Source organism: Agelaius tricolor, unplaced genomic scaffold, assembly GCF_023055355.1.
Source record: "Agelaius tricolor isolate 1412-34295 unplaced genomic scaffold, bAgeTri1.0.p SCAF_5, whole genome shotgun sequence".
NCBI classification, from domain to species: Eukaryota; Metazoa; Chordata; class Aves; order Passeriformes; family Icteridae; genus Agelaius; species Agelaius tricolor.
The window spans coordinates 11,692,180-11,718,788 of NW_027269265.1; the positions used below are offsets into that span (position 1 = coordinate 11,692,180).

The 26,609-nt window shown below is 36.5% G+C and overlaps 1 long non-coding RNA gene across 1 annotated transcript in view; it reads left to right on the top strand.

Moving 5' to 3' along the window:
- Window positions 1-26,609, top strand: part of LOC139589767 (uncharacterized) — a 184,239-nt gene that overhangs the window by 110,015 nt on the left and 47,615 nt on the right. Inside the window, exon 8 of the long non-coding RNA XR_011679125.1 lies at window positions 5,399-5,473. This is a non-coding gene — a long non-coding RNA (uncharacterized lncRNA). The remainder of the gene's footprint in view (window positions 1-5,398; window positions 5,474-26,609) is intronic.

The window sequence follows — 26,609 nt, forward strand, 5'->3', positions numbered from 1 at the left end:
AAAATGGCTCGTGTTGTTTTCCCATGAAAGTTGTTAATTTAAAAAAAAAATATAGTGCTTGATGAGAGGCTTCCTTCTAATGAAATTAAATTCAGTATCATAATGGATGAAATAAGGAGGAGGAGATTACCCCAAATGACCTATGTCTCTGAATCCTTATTTGAAAGGAAAAAAGACTTTTTTGAATGTACTTCCAGATAGTATCTACATTTCTTAGAAACTTGCAGGGCTTTTTGTGGGAAACCCCCAAACTATTTCTATGTGGCTTTGGCCAAAATTATTTGGTTTTCTCTTACCAAATTTCAAAAAGGTTGAATAGTTGGCTTTTCTGAAGGAAAGGCAATACTTTCCATATAGAAAAGTCCCATTTTTTTTTAGCATTGCCTTTTTTTTTTTTTCTTTCCACATTTCTGACAAGCAAAAGAGCACAAAAGTGCCTGGAAGTACAGTTCTTATGTCATGAAATTTCAAAGAGAAAATAAGATTTACAGTCTCTGGGTTTTTGCCTGCTGCAGCACCAGTCAGTGCCAATACATCAGGCTCACAATTTGACATAAATACAAACACAGATTAGTGTTTCTTCCTCTGCAACATTGCAAATACCATTATGGCTAATTGCCATTGACACCAGTCAGTGAGGAACAGAGGCTGCAGTTGCCTAAACAATCTGTACTATTACTTAAAGGGATCAGCTGCCCTTTTCATACCCCTCTGCTGCAGTGATTGCTGCAGTGTTCATGTTTGTGAAAAATGTGTTAGATAAGAAAACTTTGCCAACTGAAAGCTAATAATATGAAAAAAAAGAAAGTTAATGTGGACAGAAGAGAGTGGCATAAACTGAGATAATGTAATTTGGTTGAAGTCTGAATTGATATTGCTTTGAAATTGCAGTGCAGTCATGTTACATGCTTGAGATTAGGCAGTGTGGGTGCCTCAGGGAATTACAGGTGTTCAGTTTTATGAGGCAGTTCTGTTTAAAACCAGGCTTGCATGCTATACCTGCTGGGTGGTGTGCTTTATGGGCTGTGTCAGCAGGACAGCAGGAAGGGACAGCCCTGGTCATGAATCTTTTTCCCTTGTGAGTGAAAGAGTCTGTGCTGGTCTGTGTTGCCTTTCCTAGACACATGGAAAGGGTTCTCAGGTGGTGGGTTTTTTCCTATCCTTGTCTCTGTAGACTGTGAGGATACATTTACAGAGTCTGAAACTGCTTTTCAGAATGCAGGAGTACAGTATTGTTGCTGTTCTGTCTTTCTTATTTTAAACCAAGGGATTGTACCTTCTGACTTCCCTAAATCAGGCTTGGAGCCTTCAGTTATGATTGAAATGAAGATGAAGGCTTAAGTGCAGGGATTAGATAGTTAAGATGAGGGTTTAGAAAATACCCATTTATGCCACGAGATAATTTTGTGATATTTCTGTGAAGAAGGCTCTTCAACAAAAACTGGAAGGAATTCGGCCATGAGGAATTCCAGCAGTGAGAATTTGAGATGTTTGGGAAATCAGGAGCAAACTGAAACTGAGGTCTTAGAAATGGTGGTATTTTTTTTTCTGGTGCCAAAAAGCAAGCCAAGTTATTTTGTCCTGAACAATCTGTAGATTTAATCTCTCTTGAAGTGCCCAAGGGGTTCTCTGACAGAGTTTTGGAATCTGTGGTTCTCCTTGGTGCTGTGTTTTACAGTTTCATAACAAAACACTGAAGCTGATTTCTGTAATGGATAAAGTGGAGTTCAGTATATATTTGATCTCTTTCAATAACTAGAAACCTTAACCATTTTGTAAACAAAGACTCAGCCCAGTGTGAATATGCCTAAAAAAAGAGAAATTTTATTGGATTGTGGAAGTAGTGTATCTTGTATCTTCTTCACTTATTAAAACATAAGGCCTTAATTTCAGAGTTAGGAATAAGAAAGATGACAAAGATTAGCACTAGATTGGAAACTATGAAGCCTGTGCCTAACTCCAGTGAAAACAGTTATGGCCAAGTCATTTTGATGGAAGCATGTGTGGCCAATAAATTCAATGAATAGATATATGTAAACCCATGGAGGCAATGATTACATGACGAAACTTGCGAACAATATTTTAAAGTGTGTAAAGTTTTTTCATTTGCCATGAAGATGTCTACTATTGTATAGATTTCCTTTCTCTTTTGCACACTCTAGGAAAAGTGGAGGCCAGAAACAGCTTGAAGACTGAACATGGTATGTCTTCAAAATCCAGCCATTCTTGTGCACATCTGCCAGTAGGGGACATTCACCTTTTCTTTCCTGCTATGGGAAGACGTCATTCAGTTCAGGAGATATCAGAGAAGTGACACAGCTCTGGCTTAGCACAACAGTGACCCTAAAAAATGTGGCATTGAAAATCTTATTGTGCTGGCAAGCCAGGATCTCTGAGCATTCCCACTGCATACAGTCTTTGACTTGGTTAGCAAGGATAGTGACAGTTTAATCTTTGCCCTTCTCCTTCAGTTATAGATGTAACTAACAGTGGGAAAAGCTAATGAGCAGATGAACAGCAGATATTTTGACCTTTCAATATTTCTGAGATATTTAGGTAAAGTAAGGTCAAAATTTTGTATAGAGAGGTAATGCCTTTTACTAGGTGAAATGATAGAACTGGAAAGAAACAGCAACTCTCACTTGATCAAAGCTTGTCACTTTTCCCCAACTTTTACTTTAGTTGCTCCAGTGATGTCTGCAGTCAGGTAGAGTCACTGGTTTTTGTTACCATTAGTTATTAATTAAGTTTAAAGACAGAAGACAAAACAATATAACCATCTGCTTTGTGTGGATGTTGCAATGTGAAGTGATCCTGAGGAATATACTCTTCTGTAAACTGATACTGTGTTTTAATTTGTGTATCTATCATAAAAAGTATTTAGACTGAACATCAAAAATTTGGAACTGTGATATTTTATTAGGAATATGTGTACTCAAATGTATATTTGGCTGAGGATGAAACATATTAACAGTGTGATGTTTGTGTCAGGTTACCCTTATTTTGCAAACTACCTGAAGTTATGTGTCTCGCCCCATCACTACCATGTGCCATCATAGAAATTCAGTTTACTGAAGTGTAAAGTTCACTGCTATTCAGGAAACTGTTTCTTTGAATTCCCTTTTCTCTGTTTTTAATAAATCTTGGTTTTGTCTATGATCACTCTTGCCTAGGTAATTTTACAGAAATGCCTGTAGAATGCTGAGAAGCTAATCAGATTTATGAAGAAGACCTTCAGACTTTCCAGAACTTAAAAGTTCCTCTCAGTACAAATCATTAGACAGGAAAGAGGTTATTCTGTTATTTTTTAGTAATTTTGCCTGCCATCAGGCTCCAGTGAACAAACAAGAAAACATACAGAATCTTGAGGACTAAAAGAAGGCTAAAAATCGGTTTTGGTGGGTGGCCATATAATATTTTAAAAAAGATGAAAACAGTTTAATTTATGCTTGGCTCTTGCAGTGAATGAGGAATGCCATCCCTTAGCCATTGTGTCATTTGGAGCATTAGTCACAAAGGAAGCTATGTTATTTGCTGATGATATCTGCATGTGGGAAATCCTCAGAGGATTTGTTAGGATACATCCATGACTGGCTGGATTCTTGTGAGTTGTCTGGGGCAACCAGAGTGTGTTGTATGGGCAGCTCTCTATCTGCACTAAGGTAATTTTGGCCTGTAAAAAAAAGCTGTCAGACATGCTGGACTCCTGTGTTGCAGGTGGGGTTTCAAATGCTGCAGTACCTGGATGGCAAAGTCCTTAGAAGTGATTCAGTGGGTTAAACCCAGAAATCTGAGTTTGCCAAGTATTGTCACAGATAAATTCTTTCAGCAGTTCTTCTAAGACAGCTTATTAAAACATAAGGCCTTAATTTCAGAGTTAGGAATAAGAAAGATGACAAAGAATAGCACTGAATTGGAAACTATGAAGCCTGTGCTTGATTCCAGTGAAAATAGTTACGGCTGAGTCATTTTGATGAGAGCATGAACAGTGCTAAGACAGTGGCTAAGACAGAAACTAATGGCTTCAGAAAAGGAATTAAAAAGAATTCTTACTCCTATTAGAAAAAAAACATTATGTCTGATTTCCTATCTGTAAAAAAATTCTCAGAATAAACACAGCTGTCTAATATCTTGAGGTGGAAAACCAATGTCTTCATGTTTTCTATTCTATAAATTTAGTATGTCAGGCCCCTTGCATAGTAGCTCATAGGCATTTTCCATTAAGCCAGGTTGCATGGTGTGCTTGAAGATGAAGTTTAAAGTATCTGTTCCAATGGCTACTTTCAGCCTGTTTGACAGACACTTGTACAGGGTAAAATGCACAGCATAATTTCTGGCTGGTCTTTCAGCAGTAAAAACCTAACATCAAATTCATAACTTTATTAACACTTTAATTACTTTGTGACCTCATCCTACTGGGACCAGGTTGGGTTCAGGCAGGGGACATGATGCACTGATTATAGGACACATTGGCAACCTGATATCCACATGTAATGTGATGTGTGATATATGTGAGCTAGAATTATATATGTGAATGCCACATTTAGGGAGAAGCACACTTCCTAAAACATGACAAAATGAGAAGCTAACCCCAATTATTTTCTTCTATATATGTACATGGACGTAGTCACTTACTGAACTGAACTTAAATAAACAAATAAGACTTAATTTGAACTTGGTAGAAAGTTCCAGCCTCTTTTCAGAGAAAACTTTGCCATTAGGTCTTAATGCATAATTAATTTTTCCCTTTACTTTCTGAACTAAAAAAAAAATTAGAAAGTATTTCAGATTGACTCATAGTGAAAAAAATTGTTTATCTCACTGTAATGAAAAATCCAAATGTAATGCAGATAAGACATTGTTTCTGCTTACATTAAACATTTTCTACACCAAAATACTTTATTTCATATACTTGTGGGATTTTTAATTCTCCTTAATTTTAAGTACATTTTTAAATAAAACAATTATTTTGAAAAGTCAAACCATTAAAAACAAACAAATATTTTCAAGGCTTTTATGTAGCTCTCTGCTATCATCCTAGCTACATTTTATAGCAAATAATCTACTAAGTGGGTTTTTTAAATGTTGATTTCTAAATGATTCCTTTAGCTGTCCTGGTCATTTTCTGATGGCTGCTTGCCATGGTGTGATGTGTTTCGCAAAGTTTTCAGAGAATTGTGGTGCATACAGTTTGTGCACTTGAAAAATAAATATGGATAAATACATGTGAAGGCCCTTCCTTATCTATGGTTGGTGCAGGCTGCAGATTAGGCTTGTCTTAGTCTTAAACATCTTTAATTTCCACGGGGTAAGTGAACCTTCAGGCTTTGTTTCTGTGCTTGGAAGGGAATCAGACTAACACTGCATTATCTAATTCTTCATCTCCTCTAAATTTCAGGTCTCCATTTAGTTGATTTTGGAAAGCATGAAGTGTTTGAGAGGATTAGAGACAGCAGAAGAAGAGGAATTCAGAGTATGTATTGAGTAAAGGGATGTTGACTGTGGAGGGAGATTTTGGAGCTTGTTGTGTTTATGGACAACTACATTGCAGAGTTCATTTGAATGCTCTGGGGTTCATAAACTCGTGTAGCCTGGGAGGCAGGGCCCATTGGAAGGAGTCAGAATTTCAGTGCAAATGATTTACCCAGCTGTTAAGATAACACCTAAAGAGTTAGTGGTAAGATAATTTTTTAAAGGTCTAATTTATATTGACAAACACACTGAAAACTGCAGATGGGCTCAAGCTGAAAAGTAGAGTGTGTGAAGCCTTTCCAAGCTCAGGCAGGTTGGAATCCAAACCTTCTCCTACTGCTCTGGCTTTTGGTTGCTTTTAAATTCCTCTTAGGTTCTTTTTTATGTCTTGTGTAAATCTAAGATGGTGGGAACATCTGGTTACAGGGGATTTACAATTGTTTGGGTGGGTATGTAATGAGATTTCACTTTTTCTCAAGGGGAGCCCTGATTCCTGAGCTCAGTGTCCATTGATGCCTAAAAGTTTGCTGACTAGCTCCCAGCTCCAGGTAGGACTAGTTCAGTTCTACTAAATTTCCAGCATACAAAGTACATGAATTTTCAAAAGCTTTGCTTCCATCATTTCACTGTGGGGCTGGTCTGCTCTCAGCCCCAGTGTGATGGCTTGCAGTGAAGAGGCCTCAACAGTTGCTCTGTGTATTTTTGGACAGTGTAGAAATATTATTATTGTTAGACACATATAATGCCATTCAACTCTTCATGCTACAGAGTTGACAATTATCTGAGTGCTGCTTTTCTTCTTGAACAGTATTGAAGCAGTAACTAAAAATTGGACCAGTAGCCAGGAAGTCTGCAACTGATGGAGAGACAAATACTAAAGCCTGTTTTGATTTCAGCATTCCTCATTTGACATGTGTTTACCTAGACAGTGTGTGGTCAAAATGAATTGTCATTTTTTGCTACCCCAAGTATTTGATGTGTCAAAACTCCTGTGAAAATAGATAAACAAAATCTGAAATTTCCAGATGGACAGATGTACTGCAAGCAATCTACTCATGATTCGAGTTTGAGAATGATTTGAATCACTTGTTGCAATGCAAGCACATGTCTCAAAATATTAGGACTTTTATCACGGAAGACTTGCTGTAATAGTGAAAAAAATCTTAGTTTCTACTCAAATAGGTTATGTGTTTTGATTTTGGTGGATCTGATTTTATGTAATTCTCCACATTTTCTTAGATGTCCTGCCATAGGAAAGCAGTGGAAAATATTCCCCAATGAGCCCAACACAGGCAGATAGATCAAAACTGTCCTTGGCAGTGGAGGTCTGCTCTATTCCTGTTCTGGTGAAATTTTGAAGAATGCTGTTGAATGTATTTCCTGTGACTTATCTTGTAGACTTCTTATACATTTCTGTGATGAGTACATTAAGAAGCAGACTGAAGGCCCAAAGCTTGATTTTTCATATATGTGCCCTCTAGTAGTCTTTGAGATTTTACATACTTCAAGTTAAGAAATTAAGTAATGTTGTTGTTCTGTATGTCGTTTGAGAGATGTGGTTTGCAGATATTTAAAATCTCATGTGTGGACCTTAAAAGTGTAGATACCTGGAAGTGGCAAGTGCAAATTATTTTGGAATCTTTTTTCCTCCCTCCTTCGTTCCTATCCAACTTTGTATGTCATGTGTGCCTACCAGGCAGAGATGCAGAAATGCACTTATAATGTGTAAGTTCCATATTAGCTCTTTCTGAGTGAGCCATACAAGCTCTGTAACTCTGCTCATTACCTGGAATGGTCAAGCTATTTTTTGTGTGGACTAGAGAGGAAGTTTACATCAAGATGACAATTTTGAGTTTAACTGAGGTCTGAAGGGCAGAGGCTCAAGCACTGAGATTCTGATACTAGTCATGAAATTTCAACAGCTTGTATAATTTTGTATATTACTGTTGAAAAGTTCATACAAACAGCTTCTTGAATTTTAGAGAAAATCTTCCCTGTTTCTTTCTCAGCTCAACCCTGAAATTTCTTACAGTTATGTCAATTTTACATAGCTTTCTTTGCTGAATTTGGTCCTCATATGTAGAGTATAAAGAAAGAGTCATATTCTGTGTGAAAGGGAAGAAAACTACATTGCACTGGAGCCTCAATCCATATCTCATGTCTTGTCTTCATACAAGAGCTACTACCCCTACAGTAAAGGAAAGCTGAAATATCCCCATACCTGTCAAAATGAATAGCAGAAATTAAGAAGAAATTATTTTCTGACACCATACTCACAGACACTTATTTCCTGAAAAATGCAATTTTGATGCTGAATTCATTGTTCTATCTTGCATAGCTACAGGAATTATTAGTAGTCATAAATGATTCATTCCTTTTAAAAGTCCACTGACTCAGTGACAGCTAGGAGCAGTTTGTTCCTTAGGTCCACCACAGATAACACAAAAAAGTCTTCAGCATTTTTAAACTTTGAAACATTTGTGACAACAATATCTGAAAAAATTTTACACAGCATTTTGTGTGGTGTGGGACTTTGAGACAGAGGAGAAAAATGTACATTGTGTAGTGTATTATTCCTTTTGAAACACAGCCTAAATTATGTGTGTCTAAGTTAACACCTATTTTCATCTATGCTTTCTAAATGTGACCCTTTTGTTTTATTTAATGTTCATGTTTTAAACAGAAGGTGGGAGGAAGAAAGAAGGAAACAATGGACTGAAAAAATGTAATTTCCATTATAAAAAGAGAATGGTGTTTGATACTAGCTGGTGCTACACAGATTTAGCTCATATTTCCACATTTTCTTTAGTGTAGGTCTTATGAATCTTGTTGTATATAGTGCAAAAAAACCCCTAACATATTAAACAGTGTCTTGCATTTATATAAATCACTACAGCTTTGTACTCTGCGTAGGGGAACTAAGTATATTGGGGGGTTGGAATAGGATCTCTAAGGTCCCTTCCAACCCAAACCATTCTATGATTCTCTGATTTTGTGTGCTATATTACACAGGTATAAATTTTTGTGTGTGAGTATCTTGGTATGTATTGATGAAAATCTGCATCTTAGATACATTTAATAATTTTATGTGGACATTGAACAGGGGAAGGGTTTTAGTGGACCATTATTTGCAGTCTTCTGCACTGGGGATGAACTGCATCATGTACTCCCATCCCTAACCTCATTATCTTTCATCATTAGCCAATGATTACTTTTTGCTCCTGCACTTCTTTCAAGAAGCTCTTTCAAGGCTTTGTGCAGCTGATTGTAAGGAAACTTGTTCTTTTTTTCTTTCCTAAATTAATTCAGGACACTTTATTTCCCTCCTAACATAACCCTGCAGTTCTCCAGTTCTTACCTCATGCTAACACAATTCATAGAGAGCAGCCACATTTCATCTGTGCTCCCATTTTTTTCTGTCCTCCCAAAGTAGACTCTCAGTTCCCTAACAAGGATGACTGGACCTTCCTTCCACCTCTTCTGGTATGAGTTCATCTTTGCACACAACATAACACAGAGCACTGTCTTCAGTTTGCTGTTATCTTTTATAATGACATTAATACATCCCAATTTCTATTGGAAATACTTTGCTTTTGCCATGGGCTAGTATCACATTGTACTTTATTATCACTCTGGTGACTCACTGTAATCTTGTGATTAAATTCTATGCCCAGGTCTTCTGCTGGATCTTTCATTTCCAGCTGACCAGAACATTTTTTGTAATGGTACTTATTAGTCACGGTACATTTAGTGAAGAAATATGTTGGCTATCATATTCAGAAATAAGTAGGTCCTACCATATTTGGTAGCATGTTTTTTCCAATATGTCTCAGAAATTTATGTGTCCACACAATGATACAATTGCTGATAGCCATTTTCCTTCCAACAAAATATTAATGAGGCCCTCATCCTGGTTCAGATTTGATCCATGTGAGGCAATGGCAAACTTCTGACCCTAATTCATTTAAAAGTCCTTCATTCAAATTGATTTTGACCTTAAAAGCTATGGTTTTGTCCACGTTACTACAGATTTTTATTTGCAGAAATGTTCTTTATTAAACTATGGCAGTATTCTACTCCTGATTTTGTTTCTAGCTTTCAGAAGATTATCATATATTTCAAGATCCACTTTCCAGTAATGAATGTTAGTCCACCAAGTCTTGTTATGGCTGTACTGTATAATTTCAGGTCCTCCCCTGTTGGTTTCACTTCCTCTGGTTTGTAACTTTGCCACCTTTCATTGGTTTCCAAATGGCAAAGTTGTCTCTGTGTTACCTCACCCATTTCAACTCAATTCTTTATAATCCTTTCAGTAACTGAACTGTCTCCATGACTACTCCTATATTCTCTGCTTATGTTTTTCTCTTTTCTGCTTCTGCTGATATTTTTTTCTTTTTACTGAACCCTTTCAACTGTTTTTCTTTTGCCTGTGTAGCAAAGTGGGATTTGGAGAGTTGAACATGACTTTTTTCCAGTTTTCTTCCTTGGGTCTCTTAGCTTCTGAATGGTGATGCTAGTTTGAATATTACAAAATCAGTCCCTTAAGAACTCTGGTAGAGGCTGTTTCATGTGGGCATTTTCTCCAAATGCTACCTGGTATATTTATTTTATTTTATTATTTTATTTAAGGTATATGTCAGACCTGAATCATAACATGGTTTGGTTCTTTTTTTCCCTGTGGCAAGAGGTTAGAATATTTGTAGAAATATTGTCATTTACTGTAAAGGGATGTAAACAATTTATTCCCCTGTTCAAGACACAGTCCCTGAAGAGAGTGTACAAAGTCCAGAATCTTGATTTGACAGCAGATTTATTTAATGTAAATCTCATGTAAGCCAAGGAAAGCTGCTTTTGGATGTAGTGTATACACTGACAAATCTCCTTCCTGTCATCCTGATCCAAAGAAATGTCCCTATGGAAATACCTCTAGAGAGACACATGATCTTCAATTGGCAATCCTTTTTTTTCCCCCTTGGATGCCTGGCTTTTTGCTAGGAAAGACCATTTCTTGATTAATCTGAAGGCAGTTTGCATTTATCCTATTTCTGATTTCTTCAGATGCCTCTCACTGCTCATTCCAGCTGACTGGACAGCTGGCTTATTCTGAACAGAGCCAGGTAATGCTTCTTTGTGGAGCAGATGTCATTGAACACAATCAGTGCATTCCATTAGGTCTGCCAGATACCTCTGACTTAGTCAATAATTTTCTGTTTCATTTAAGGGGCTTGGGAGGGTATAGGGGATCCACCAATGTAAGAATACATTTGAAAAGAAATAAAGTCATGTTTAGTTTCATCCCCTAAATCCAGTCCAGTCTCCAGACAATTCTAAAATCACAACTATTTGGTCGTCAGCCTTCTAATTAATTAGTTGCAGGGAGTGTTACTGGCTCCAGTAGATGCTACATCTCTCCCAGTGTTTAGCAGTGGGTCATCATCTTTTAGAAGAATTCTGCAATAGAAGATTCTGGCACTTCATGATCACTTTTTACGCTCTGTCTTTAATGACTGGTTCATTCATACAAGAACTTGTGTTTTGAAAGTGCAACTATTATCACAAAACTCAGAGATTATATTTCCTTATGTGCAAATTGCCAGAGCAGATGTAAGCTGAGAGTTTATACTGTGGATGAAATTTGCACAGATTTTCACTTCTTATAAATTTGAAAGCTTTGACATCCAGAACACTGGAGAACAAAAAATTCCTCTTGTACTTCTTTCTGTGGGAAGAAAAAAGAAAAAAGAAGAAAAAGAAAAAAAAAAAAGAAAAAAAAAGTGTGGACGGAACATTTTCCACTGGTTTATTTTCTGTCTTTGCTCCCATCTACTTACACTCAGATGTTTTCATGTGGCACTTTGGCATATACAGGTGTATAATTCATGCTGATTCTTTTGTCTGCTTGAAACAGACTTTTGTCTTTGGAAAATTTGGCCCTATCTATTCATGGACATTTTTGACAACTCTATGTATTTTTTTTTTCCTGTTGTTTCAATAACCTCTTGGTTGGCCAAAGGGACACTGTGTTGACACTACATTGGCCAAAAAACCTCCTGCAGTTTCAATTGGCAGGGTTATTTTCCAATTCCTTCTCTTCATTACTGGGACATGCAGCTAACTTTATGCAGCTTCTTTGTTTCAGCCAAAAGATGGGAACGTTTTGTGGAGAGAGAAAAGTGTGCCCTCTTTACATTCTGTTTATTTTACATTTGAGGTGTCCTTGAGGGAGGATGTTCTACATCACTTCATAGTTTTAATAAGGAAGATGTCAGATTTTATTTACTGAGCATTATTAAGTGAAAGGATACAAATACTTCAGTCCAAACATCTTTATACATTTTTTCCAATAACTTGCTTCACCACATCAGTTTTTCAGAATCTGTAAATGTAACACACTTTAATGACACATAATGGGATCATAATGTGATGTAATGAAAAGCTTGTTAGTCTTCAGCACAAGTAAATAAAAGAAAGAAATTCAAAAACCTTGAATTTAATTTGTGTTTTTTACTTGCATGTTTTGCTTTGCATATCTTAACATCTACTGCGTATTCCTCTCTTGCCTACTCCTGTTTTTTTTTAGTGCTGCTTTTCCTGTACTCTGTGAGCTTGGAAATAAATAGGTAAAGGGGAGAGGAGGTAAACTGGGAAAAAAGAGTTCCTGTCTCGTATTTACCACTTGCAAAAGTGGAGACTGGCCCCTTTCTGATACAGTGTTTAATTTATTTTTTAATCTGCTTTCATAGTAATTTTTCTTAATAGCTTATTCCCTCCAGCTGAAGCACTGAAGGCAACAACTTCAATGCTCAGAGAAATCACTTGGCACTGAGAAATGACCAATTACTTGTTAAAACAAGGGCAGGCAGACTGTACTGGGGCAAATCCATTGCCATAACAATGAATTTTGACTGATTAGACTTTTGGGTTTTTTTCCTTGTATGTATATTTTTGCAACCATATCTGCATCTATATTTCGTTAAAAGCTCAACACTCTCATCCTTGTCTTGTTTCTCTTACCTTCCAAAAGATCTGCTTTCTTCACATTTTGGTCTATAAATCTTGTAAGAAGTGTCTCAGCATGACATAAATCTCACACGTATAAAGTGTTCCTGTTAATGTTCAAAAAATGAAATGCAGTTAGACAAGTCAAAGGTGGCTATCTAGCTACTTGCAGAGTAATGAATAAACTACACTACTTTGGTATAGGAAGTTTATTTTACCTACAAGAAGGGCAATGTGAATGTTAGCTAAATTCTAGGATTGCTGAAGACCACTCATTCATAAAAAATTAATACCTTTCATTCAGTATCAAGCAGCTGAAATTGTTGACAGTAGATCTCTTTTAAGGTCAGAACAATGTATCTTTCTCATCTCCTAGTTTTTAATGATGTCTGGAATTTCAAAAGAACCTATGGGATTTAGCAACAATTTCCCTTTAAAGGGCACTTGGATTTGAAAGTCGAACTCTTCTAGGTTCTTTCAAAAACGTAAGCTGTTATTAATAAACTATCATCCAATGCCTGTAACATTACATCAGACTTTAGGTTTTTTTTAAGTCCAGGAGACCATATGGGTAGTTTATTCTCAACCACTTCTAGGAACTTCTAGCTATCTTACCAAATATTTAAGAAAATTTGTTTAGGAGTGAGAGATCACTGGTAATTTGTTGTCCATTTGAGGAATTCAGGCAAAGAGGGAACACTCATTATTTACAGAACTGCTTTAATGAACTACTGAGCACTGTAATGATAATTTGATTTAACTGTGAAGGTGTTTTTATAAAGAGAGATTACATTTGCTTTAATTTATCTATTTCTTCATATCTAAATGATTTGAAAGAAAAGACCTACATCATAAGTAAATTGGAGTAAATTTTATAATAATATTTTCCATGAGTAACTGGGAAATCATGATAGCTTTTGGAGATATTCAAAGACATCTTCCTAATGGTAATGTGCTAATATGAGATGTGCTAATATGAAACCATTATGAAATCCTATTTTACACCCCTCGTATCACTTTTCTATGGGAAACTGCTTTTACCAGGATGTGTCTAGATTTATTGTGGAGAAAAAGTGAAAGTGTTTAAAAAAAATCTGTCAAATAACTTTGCAGTTAAAACACGATTGACACAGTTTCAGGACTAATTCTTCAAGTGTATGCTTTGCACTTTAGAGGGATGATTCTTGAAATAGTAATCTTTCAATTAAAGAGAAAAAAAATACATTATTAAATTTCTCAGGTTAGGTCTCATGGACAGCAGTTGTGAATTCAGATCTCCTTCTGTATGATATTACTGTGATTGAGGCAATCATATTGTTGAGACAGGTCCTGCAAATGTTTCCTCACTGTGATTGCTACCAAATCCTAGCTGCCTGCTGCCTCCTAGAATAAACATATGGCAGGAAAGCTGCTGGTGGAAATTTTGTTTTATATTCAGTGTAACAGGGTAACAATGGTAACAGTTGCCACTGTTCAAAGAGAAACGACTTATTCAAAACAAAACCTTAACCTGGCAACCTGTCAGAGTGAGACAAGCAGTGATGCCAGTCAAAACAGCAAAGGCTGTACTGTTCCTCCTCCCTCAGTCTTTCTCCTACTATGAAAGGCTGTATTATGTTTACAGTGTTTATTTTATCTCTGAACCTTTTGCTGATGCAGTTCTCCAGTGCTTTTTTATAGTCAGTTCCTGCTTAGGTGGAATGCTTGAAGAAGTTGTCAGTCTGTTCTGTCTGTTGCTGTCGTGCCTGTGCTGCACTTCAGTGCCTAAAGTTTTACTGCGTGTTTCACAAAGCTTCTGCCTTGACTGGAGCTGGAGAAGCTGCTCCAAGAAGGGTGGGATGTAGCTGTACTGTGTTGGGAATAGGTAAGAGAAGGAGCAGTGACAGCCAACAGCTGCAGGGGAAACTCTGGCAAGGCGTCCAACAACATCTGGCAGCATCTGGTGATGCATCTGACAAAACCCCTCTCATCCCCTCTATCACACATGAACAGAGGGAGGTTTTGGTTGGGTCAGGGTGGGACTGCACACCAGGCAGCTCAGCTCTTGACTGAGGCTGTTATAGTTCAGCAGTTTGGGCCCTCAGATCCTGCACTGTGGCAGAAGGGAGGAAGAGCCAGATGCCACCCTGGGGCACCCCAGATTTGAGGAGGAGAAGCAGCTGACCGCTGCTATAACTCTGCAGCCTAAGCATAGAGCAGAAACATGACAATTAAACTTATCAATACCTCTTGTGTGGAAGGTCAGTCACCTTAGAATGATACCACTTTCTGTGTATAGATTGGATAAGCCTTTACTGCCAAGGAGATCCTAAAGGGAAGCAGTCAGCTGCTGTCACCTGAACAGCATTCTACACTGCAGTGTGCTCCTTATAACACACTTCAGCAGCAACTGTAGCCCAGAGCAGATTAAAAAGAGATGAGCATAAGTCAAATTGTCAGTCACTGACTCTTTGAAAACAAGGTCTTCCATGTTGGTAAGGGCAATAAACAAATGAATTACCCAAAAAAAGAATCACAGATACTATCTGCATTCATTGGAGCCAATAGTTCCCAAATAACCTTCTTAAGCCAGGAAGAAACTTAGCCAAAGTGCACCCAAAGGCCTGACCTTTGCCCAGCACCTCCCATACCTTGGTGAGTGACTTTGGCCAGGAATGAAGCAGAGAAACATTGGCATTTCGTCTGTCAAAATATTATTCTTCCCCCATGGATGTAGGCAGTCTTTTCAAAATATATTCAATTTTTATCTGCAAAACAACAAGAAAATTTCCTCACAAGAGGAAACTTTAAAATCAGCTACTCAGAAAAACAGCTTATTTGAACCAGACTATTTACAAATCCAAACAAATATGCTTGGCCAAAATACCAAGATGGAGGCAAATAAATATTTCTCCTGCAACTGCAGGGTTTTAGATTTAATATCCTTATGCCTCATTTGGTGAATTTTGTGGTTTCTTTTGCTGCTGCTGTTATCTTCTTGTCCAATGCATTTGCTTGTTAGGGACTTGACCATAAATTTGGATGGCCTGTGTAATGGAAGGGCAGGAGGGAAATGCTAGATGTAACCATAGCTGTATCAGAGAGGGAAATATAGTTGAAAAGTTAGTGTGGTACCTCCCTGAAGTACAAGCACGGCTTTGTGTGGAGCTCTCTCTGTTAAGATGTCAGGGAATTGACCACTGGTGCAAGGCTACTGTCCAAAGTTCTCCACAGCTGTCTTTTGATAAAAGCATTTCCCACTTTTCACTTCATAGACAAAGGCCAGGGTCTGATGCCACCTGATAATACAGACCAAGAAAAATGTCAAGCCATTGCAGCTGTACCAGTTCTTACCAGGACAGAGCTGGTCATGAGTATTTGATGTGGCAGACAGAGGCTGTGAGTGAAAGAGGCTATTTGCTGGAGAGACAGAGTCTCCCTCCTCCTATTCTCATTGCAGTCATTTTATGTATTCATTTTCAGCTGAAAATTTTTATTTGGAGCAAAGTAATGCTGTGGTTACTTTCCCTATCAGCCTTCTTGCACCCACACTAGGAAGGCCTGTCTCCTTGCTCTAAAGACTTTTTCTAGCATCTAATCTAAGTCTTCTCTCACACATGAAGCTAATTATTTCTTGCCATCCTTTGATGGAAACAGGATATGTGATGAATTTAGAATTTTTAAAGTCAACATTGCCTGATGTTTATAATTCTGTCTTCAGTCTTCTGTTTTTTCCTGATAGGTCACATTTTATAATTTTCCCCTTGTTCTTTGTTCTCCTCAGGACTCTTTCCAGTTTACCACATCTTTCTTAAAATTGAGAGACCAAAATAGATGTAGCAGTGGCTTTACCAGTCATTAGTACAGCGGATAATTTCCTTCCATGTTTTATGTAGAGCTTTATTTTTAATAAACACAGAATTATATTATTCTGTTTTGAAACGTTCATCTACAGTTGACTCATATTCAGTCTGTGATCCAACTTACCCAGTTGTTTCTTTTCCAGCCTTCCCTTTTCAGTACTGTATATTTGAGTTTTTCTTTTATTGCAGAACTTTGAACTTCATAAAATTTCATCTAAGTGATTTCATTCCCCTCTCCCCACTAATTTATCACGCTTACTTTGTATCTTCTCTTTCAAATTGCTTTCAGTCTCCTCCACTTCTCTTTGCCCAAGTTTTAGGACTATTTCCTGTTCCACCAAGCTATTAATGACTCCAACTGTTCTGAGGCCTTCTCAAGCATAATCTAGTTTGAAAATGAGACATTGGCCTTTGCTTTTTTCCATAGAGTTGTATACTTAAACTATAGCAATAATATCTAGAGAATGTTCCACTAGCTCGCTTAGTGAAGAAATTGTTTTTGAGAGAATATATATATATATATATATATATTTATATTTATTTCCCTAAATTTATCTTTTCTATTTTTTTTTTCCTGGAATATAAATATTCTAAAATATTTAAAAATTGTTCTTTGCATTTCACTAATTTGGTTTCTAATCATCTTGGATGAAATTCTTCATCTGGTGGTTAATTAAGTTCATCTATAACACAAATCCTTTTTGGGTGAATAAGATTCCTGGTTGCTGTTTGTTCTTTACACTTTGATGAGCCAAGGGAACACTTTGTACAAAATGAAGTGTGTTGCTTCTAAAAGTACATGCCTTCCTATCACATTCTCTTTCCTGTTCTCTCTCAGTTTGGACTACACAATTTTCAATGGTTTACAATATTTTTCTAATTGCCTTTCTTTCATGTGATGTTTTTGGCTGCTTACTTTCTTTTCATTCAAGCCTAGCATTTGAACTACTTATTTTTAAAATGGCCACTGTAGATTTAAATGTTTAGATTTTCATATTTATCAAAATAGACTCTGGATTTCCCTTGAATATGGGTGGGTTTAAAATGTTTCAGTTTTTTAAAATTTTCCATTTTATTTGTCTATCTACTTTTTATTTAGTTTAGTCACCTTGGATAATATGGAGCCCATATTGTATTTCTCCCCTAGCATCAGTAAAGTTTCAGATTTTAGTAAAGTTCCACAAGTAAAGTGCAATATTAAAATATGTTCAATATAAAGGACTATATATATTGCTAATTTTCATAAATATTATTTTCCCTGGCTCCACTAAATCTTCCCTATAAAGAACCATTGACTTCAATAGTGCTGGAGTATTTTCTAGTTATGTAGATAGATACATCTAGTAATTTTTGTGGTAATTTTGTAGAGCAAGGCTTTACTGTGTAAAAGTTTGAACAATGGGATAAGACTGTTAATATAAATACAATAATGCACAGATAACATAATGCATAGTACTTTTTTCAGGTCCTAATTTTAATGAAGCTTTTCTGAGGCATTGAAAAATATTTCCACTTGCGAACTCAGTGCAAATACACTTGGACATTAGACAATGCTCTCTCTTGGGTGATTTCTTTTTCAATATTATGTCTTCAAATAAGATTTAATGAGAAGAACTTTTGCACTACAATGAGACCAAAGCCAATGTCTAGAATGTGTTCTATTTTTTTTGTTGAACACTGGCTTTTAAGAACTGCTGCCTTTTATTAATGATATAAATTATAATAGCCTTCCTCAGGGGTCAAAATGTTACCAGTGCTGCCTGACATCTTTGTTGGTGACATGGACACTGGGATTGAGGGCACCCTCAGCAAGTCTGAGGACGGCATGAAGCTGTGTGGTGCAGTTGACAGGTTGGAGGAAAGGATTTCATCTCTCCAGGCTGAGAGAGCTGGGGATGTTCAGCCTGGAGAAGAGAAGACTCCAGGGAGAGCTTTTTGTACCTTCCAGTACCTAAGGGGGCTATAAGAGAACAGGAGAGGGGCTATTTATAGTGGAGTGATAAGAAAACAGGGAATGACATCAAACATGCTAAAGAGAGTAGACAGGAGATGTTTAGGTTAGGTATGAGGAAGAAATTCTCTTCTGTGAGGGTGGTGAGGCACTGGCACAGGTCACCCAGAGAAGCTGTGGCTGCCCCATGCCTGGCAGTGTTGAAGCCCAGGCTGGATGGGGCTTGGAGCAACCTGGTCAAGTGGAAGGTGTTGGAATGGGGTCATCTTTAAGGTCCCTTCTAAGCCAAACCATTCTGTGATTCTATGGTACTGTATGATATGAAATAAAAGTAAGTCAGTTAGTTGAAAGTAATCTGTTGCAGCAGACATTAAAAATCATGAATCAGATTAATCTCAGTATCAATCTGTTTGTCCCAACAAACAAATTATTATTATTTGGATTTAATTGCATTCTGGTTTGTAATTTTTAAAAACCATTTTCTTAATTTTGTGAAGCTTGTTTTTCAGTTGTGACAACTTGAGATTTAGTTATTTCATTTGAAATTATATTTTCTGTTCTTTAGGATTTTTAAGACCTGGAGATTGAAGGAAAAAACAAAATTGTTGTAAACTATTCAATAATTTCTTCCAATATTATCTTATTTTTAACCTCTTGGTAGGAAATACTTGTATTTTCTAAAATTAATACCTGTTTGGTCTCTGTGTTTTACTTCTGTGTGTGCTACTTAGTTTCTGTTTGATTCTGAACAGTCATTATGTTTCTTGAGTATAAAAAAGTCTAGGCAAAATGAAACAAATTACATTTATGAGTTATAACAAATATTGCACAAATAACAAGGGATAAGGGCTCACTTCAGTTTAAAATATCATATATCTCTAATGTCACATAGTTAAAAAAATTATTCTTGTTTCCATATTTAATATGTATTGAGTTGATTGAAATCTCTGTTTTCCAGCAAAATAGTTTTATGTAGCTCTGTTGCAGGTTATCTGCAGTGAGGAACCTGATTCACTAGATATACTAGAATGGGACAAAAGCATTTAAATAGCTAATATTAAAAGTTTCTTTGTGTCATGGTTTCTAAAGTAACTGAGTCTCCGGCTGCAATCCACATTAAAGACTCCTACTTTCTTGCAAAATTTCATATCAGTATTCAAAAATGTTGTGCCTATAATATTTATACTCTCTAATAACTATCTTTTTCTTCAAAAATTTATAATACCCTTTTCTTTCCAGAACAGCCTATTATTTCACTGGTGTCAAATAACTTATTTTTTAAGCTACATTATTTGTTTTTATTTGAAGATTTGTTAGGTTAAGTGGTTTCTTCAGCCTACATTTATTTTCTCTGATATGTGACATTATCCTAATGATAGCCTTCATGTTGAAGTCCTATGTTTGACTAAGTGATTTTGCTGAAACTGTAAGATAAGATCAGACAAGGTTTCTTCTCAAGCCATAATTCTAGTAATTGAATCTGTTTGTGTGATGTGTATTGGCAGAACAGAATGACTAATCTTGCAATGAATAATTTATTTGATAAATGTAGATTCTCACTTTACTTCACTACATTTTAAGAACAAAGCAGATATTTTGAATTATTCATGATTCAGATTTAACGGATTTTATAATTAAAAAAAGATTGTTATTGATAATTTCACTGGGAGTATTGATTCAGATAAATTTGAAACTCAAGTGTAATTCTAAGTGTTTAATTTCTGGTGCATGTAAAAGATGGCTTTTGCTAAAACATTGGATAAATTTTTGAGTGCCTGGCACCATTGTTCATCATGAAGCTTTAAAATATGGTTTCTATGAATACTTGTGCATCAGTTGAGGAGCTCACTGATATATATATATATATATATATAGTATTTGTACCATATGATTGCTTGAGCATTTGTGGAAAGCACATATAAACAATATTTGAACATTTTCAAGTTGTATTTGTTTATAAATACATGGGAAGGGAAACAAACTATTAATTTTACATTATTTTGGCTGACTTTATAAATTATGTAATTGGTAGCTGCACTCTGTTGCAATTCAGATCTGCCAGCTTCAGTGGAGGAAGGCTTTGCACCAAGTGCAGAACTGGGGGGCTGCTGGAACCCTGGATGCTGAGATTTTTACCCTTGACAGGTGACAATGAGGAAAGATCAGGCACAGCTTTCTACCCTTCCAGCTGAACCTTTTGGCTCTGGTTCTTCTCCTGAGTCTGCCTGCTTTGTGCTGAGTCAGTGGAAAACTGTCCCAGAGTTACTCCATGTGAGGCATCCCTGTGACAGGTCTGTGCTTCTCCCTGCATGATTTGCAGCTTAAGGAGATTCATCAAAAATCTCACTCACCTTGAACTTGGGCAGCAATTTACTGGAAGTGCCAGGATTTTTTTCTCCCAGGATGACAAATAAAAATTATATCTCTGCTTCCATCTTTTGCCTGTAGTTTACCAGAAGAAGGTGTGAAGATTTCAGGTCATGACAAAATCTTTCAGGAAGACAATGGGGTGTGAAGTTTTGGCCCTGGGAGTCTGTTTGTTGCAATTAGATTGGTGGGAGAGATTTTTACTTGTTTTCTGAAGGGAACTCTCTATATAAAAGATAAAAACAAATGTTTTTAAAATAGGAATTCCTATCTGGAAAAGTTAAAAATGCAATTCAGTCTTCAGCTATTCAAATGCAGGTCAAATCAGAACATATTCTGAACTTTGTGAATAGAAAAGAATAAGTGCAGGGTCTCTAAAATGTTATGCTAGAAATAATATTCCTGAAGAAAAGAAGAATTGATTTCCATCTAAACAGACAATACATGCTGCACATATTTTTAGTATTTGTGGGAACATCAGGACTACTTCCAGCAAAAAAAAGTTAATGTAGTTTTGTGTCTCATTTTAGGTTTATTTAGTTTGAGACAGACATACTGATCCTCAGTGAAAACCTCAGTGCTAAAAATGGTAAATAATTGAAGATATTTTGTGGTAAATATTTTAAGAATTTCATCTGAGTTCTTCAGACCTCACCTCAACTCTTAGTATTGTCAGTATCCTGATAAAAATGTGTTTTCGATCTCTGGCATTCCAAGTTTGTAAGTAAATAATTCTGTCCTTGAACCAGAGTGCAGATTAATTACTGGCTGGACATAGTTCCTCTTGACCAGAGAATATGAAAGTTTTTAACAAAGGGAATATTCATTAATCTTGTGAGATGTTTTTTTTGGAAGACAAATATGTATTTCTGAGGGGAAAGGAACACTTACAAGGTTTAAACAAAGGGCCAAATTTTCTGTATACTTGTGTATCACATGTTTCCCAAACAAGATGATATAATAGCTGTGTGTCCTTGTAATGTCAAGTGCAATGTCTGGCTACTATGAACCAGAATATTTATTTTGAGATATTAAAGGATTAAATATGTATTATCAGACAGTCCTGTTTTAACAAGACACTTGAAAAAAGCAATTGCTAACAGTCTGAGGAAAATGATTTAAAGGAAGACAATGCAAATATGTAGTAAAGTAGACAGACATACATCATTGATGGGCTGTGTAATTAAAATCAGTGGCTTCTCTACAAGGAAGTTTGATCAGTTTAGGAGGTGGATGGATAAAACCAGATGTATATATGGTTACCTTTATTAGAGTTTCCTACATTTTAAAACATTTCATTTAATGTGTTTTAGTCATGTTATTTCAGCATTAGGTGAAGAAATGTCAGTGTCGCTCTGGCTTGTTTGTTGCCTTATTTGAGGGAATGCCCTGGATTCTCTTTAACTTCCTTTATTATTTAATTCATATGAGGTATTATGGTGTGTCTGTATTATATGTAAGTTCCTTTGATACACAGAATATCTGAATCTGTTACAGGTTGTAGGTGGCAAGTTTGGTTCAAAACCTTTAATTTTAGATCACTCCATGGGTCATAGGAGTCCTTGGAGCAGTTTATCTTATCAACAAAAGTTGTGAATGCTTCACAAATGCTAAGGAAATTTTTGAGTTGTAGACTAATCTGAGTTTTTCAACTGTTCATTCCTCAATGGAGTAAAATTAGATAATTTTTCTGTGTAATGGAAAATCCCATTTTTCATTTAAATTCATTTTTGAATTTAAAGGGTAGAAATTCCTTCTGACACAGAATATTTAGAAATATGCAAAATCTTTCTTGAACAGCTCTAAAGCTGGTACTTTGGATCAGATGCGTTCTAAAACACCACAAGTTGGAGAAATCTAAAGAAAAAAAAAGAAAGATGGAAATATTCAGGACTGCTAAAGACTCTAGGTCCTAAAAGCTAAAATTATGAGAAAGGAAAAATATCACAGTAGGAAAGAATAGGAACAAAAGGCCATTTAATAAAGTAATACTTAATGAATGAGTTTGCCACTGATTTATGTCCACTAGAATGGCTGTGCTTAACACACCTTAACAACATTGTTTGCCATAGAAGTATTTTTGTGCACAGTTGTGTATGCAGTATAATAAATATTTGGTCATTGTGACAAGAGCCAACAGCAGAGTTCAGGGCCATGGGTGTTAGGAGAAGAGTGTGAGGGCACGAGTGTTTGTGTGTGCCATCAGGTACTCACAATAACCAAGCCCACGAACCCATATCTTAAACAGTTACTGCCAGGTAATGCTGAGCTACTGGGAGCAAATGCTTGAAATGAATTTCTTGCTGCCATCTTGTGTCTAAAGGCTAAATGGCAAGGAAATTTCTGGAGTTCCAAGTACTGATTTTACATTCAACATCAGGTTGTTCCTCGTATTTCTCTTAATGCCAAAGCATAGACAGAGGCTAGTCCTAAAATGAAAGTTTTCAAGGTTTACTCTTATGAAGAATGGGAAAATGAAATTTAGCTTATGTAAGAGATTTTGTGAATTTTTTGTGAGAAATACTTAGTAGAGTGGCAGTTCAGGTGTTGAAGGTTGCTTTCCCCAAATGTATTCCCAGCAGAACAGAATTATGAGACACCGGGAGAAATAACTAATAATCCTACCATGATAGACAGGGTGGAGCCCATGTTTGCAATATTGGTATCCCTATAAATTTTCTTCTTGAACCCATACATGGGATACCTTCTAGCAGCATGCTTGTTGTGCTCCAGAAAGACCCCAAAGGGCTGTTACCCTGTTATATATAAAATCTAAAAGAACAACATTGTAGCCTACAATAGGGTGCTTTTCAGGAGTATCCACAAATCTTTGATGAAGATGACATTGCCTGTTACATAATTTTTTATTAATTCCTCTCATGGTTTTTTCTTCATTCCAACTATTCTTGTTCATGAACCTTTGCTGCCCTGAGTTCCCTTTTCCATATCCCATCCAAACTTTAACTGCAAGTCCCATCCAAACTTTAACTCTTTCCCTTCTCAGCTGAACTGGAGCTTTTGGCTGATGTGAAGGGCTGTTACTCTGTGCTTCTTTGCAGGAAAGCAGAGCCATTTCCATTTGTTTGCTAGAAGGCTGGCTGTCAGAGACAAGCAGAAGCTGGCTGCATCTGTGGCAGTTTTGGAGTTAGGAGTGCTTGCAGTAACTGCTGACTGCAATGATGATGAACCCACCCCACAGAGCCATTCACTGCACAGCTTTATTGCAAACATCTGAGGAGACTCTGACCACGTTTAGCGTGTGATGAATGAAGACAGTGGTTGCAAGAATTAATTGAAGGCAATACAAAATCTGTTCACCTAAGTGGGTTGGTGGGAAGGCACTTCCAAAGCAGAGGAAAAGGATGATCTTGAGCTGAGAACAACCACCCTCTGTGTTCCTTGGTCCATGCTAAACTCATCATCTAGATAATTCAGTCCTTTAGCAAATGCTTGACTTTCTTTCCAGGCTGTACTTGCCCCATCATGAGTTTTTTTTGCCAACAATGAATGACCATGCCTTTTTGGGTAATTTTTTGAAGATCCATATTTTTCCTGCTCTCCACACACCAAAGCATCCTCAGTGCTTTTCCAATTGAAACAGTTCAGTATAGGAAATTGGTCCACCTCTTCCTACTCCCTGTCAAACAAGTAAACATCTTGGGGATTCTTGGTGTGAAAAAAAAGTTTGATTATATTAAAAGTAAAGACAGTCAATGAAACTTAAAGTTTTTGGCTTAAATCAGTGATGGCTGAAGTCTGTTGATTTTAATGAATTTCTGTCTGCAGAGATGAGGGCTGGAATTATATAAGTGCAAAAAATATCTCTTCATTCTGTAGGCTCTGGAAATACTGTTGGCGTAAACCACTGGAACAAACTACCCAGAAGTGAATTCTTTCTCTCTTGACATTTCTAAATAAGACAAAATGCCTTTATGGAGGATATATTTTGTTCAAACAGAAATTATATGGCTCACTGCAAAAGTACCTGGATGAAACTCTGTGGCCTCTGTTATACAATCAGATGTCTTTTTGGATCTCAGATTTAGTGATCTTCAAAGTTTTCTTTGTCTTACTTGTAGCAGTCCCACGTTGTTGGTTATATTTCCTGCTTTTCAGCAAAGACTGTCAGCTTTTGGGGAGCCAAAGCCTTTCTGGAAAATTGCCTACAGAAGGATTGTAGAGAAGCTAGTATGTGGTTGAGGGCTACTGTCCCATTCTCAGTAATTCTGAATAGTTATTGACATATTGAGTGACTGAAATAAGAAGTCATTCTCAAAAGAATAGGGAAATCACTCTAACATGCTTAAGACATGTGAAATATATACATAAAACATATGTGAAATATATACATAAAACATATGTGAAATAAATATATATAAATATATAAATAAAACATATGTGGAATAGCAGACGTTCACTCGATATGGGCTGTTATTAGGGTTCAGTGCTGACTTGATTTGAGGTGACTTTCAGGTTCTACTTCTCAAAAGCTATTTGCACTTTTAAATTTTTTAAATTTTTTTTTTATTTGCAGCTTCAGTCACGCATTGCAGAGTCAGGTAATATTTGTTTCTGAATTTATAACTTATCGTTACAACTCTGAACTTTGGACATTCCTATATTTTTTGGAGCGGAAAGCTGGCATAGAAGAAAACAATCTCCTGAAAAAACTGTCTGGACTTGAAATCTATTCTCAAATTGGATCAGTTTAGCCTTGGCAAGTGGCCATTGGTAATCAATCTTCTGATGAAACAGGGATAGACTGGCTCCTTTCCTTGGGTTAAATAACTCAAACCAAGATTTGGTATCAGTCCTTGGTGCATAAGTATCAATCTGTAAATAGAGTTGGCCACATTTCTACGAGGAGATATTTTGACAAATACAGTGTTGTCTGCAGATCTAAATAGAGTCTGAGGGGAAGGGCAGAATTTACATTTCAGCTGACCTTAAGGAAAGAATTTATATCACACAGGATACAGATAACTTAATGCTCCAGAAATGCACTTGCTGGGGATGTACTTTCTGATGAAAGATTGTCATGGAGTACAAACAGAGACAGCTAGATGCCCTAGAGCAGGTATTCTTCACTGATATAATTTCAGCATAGTGAGGTAAACACTTTGCTAATGTAATGCTTAGATGTGTCCTCTGTCATAATAGAGGAAAATCCTAAACTTTTGTACTGAACTGTGGGGGCTGTTATTATTACATTTTAATGTATTTCAGAAAAAAACTCAGTGACCTAAGAGAAACTGTAATATGCTAAACAATTGTGTTTTAAAAGCAGTACATAATAAGTGCAGTTTCCATACAAACTCAAATCCATGAGAACTCACAAGTTTTTAGTGACATTATGACTGACATATAATAGCAATAATATTAGTTCCTGTGTCATCCTTATGCATTCTGTACATGTTTTGATTTCCTGATACTGTTTTCCAGAATGAAATCTGGAATGTATTTCTTCATTTCAGAAATGAAGAAGTACTCTTTGTATACACCTCCTTGAATTTCTGCAAATTCATTCTTATTCACAGAAAATTTATTTAAAAAGAAGTACAGACTAAAAAATTTGGGATTGATTTGGAATTAATCCCAAAGGATTAATGCTTGGAAATCTTCTTGCTGCAGGTTCCAGCTTTAATCCAGGCCAGACCACTAGTGAAAGTCTTTTAGAGCTGGTAAGAAAATATCTTTCAGAGTTGATAAGACAATATCAGATGTGCTGATAAGAAATTGGACACATTGGATCATGGAACCCTGATCACCCTGCAATGAGAGTGACCTTTTCTAATCTCCTTTTACTGATCTGAGCTAGGGTCACTTGACAACATCCCAGAATTTGGTTCCTACTTATGATGGATACCGCCTGATATCTAGGTTGTATTCAATAAGCTGGCACTCCCTCTTCTCTCTGCTGGAATCTGCATGATATTACAATCTGCAACGTGTGTTACTGTGATGATTTTTTTGATGTG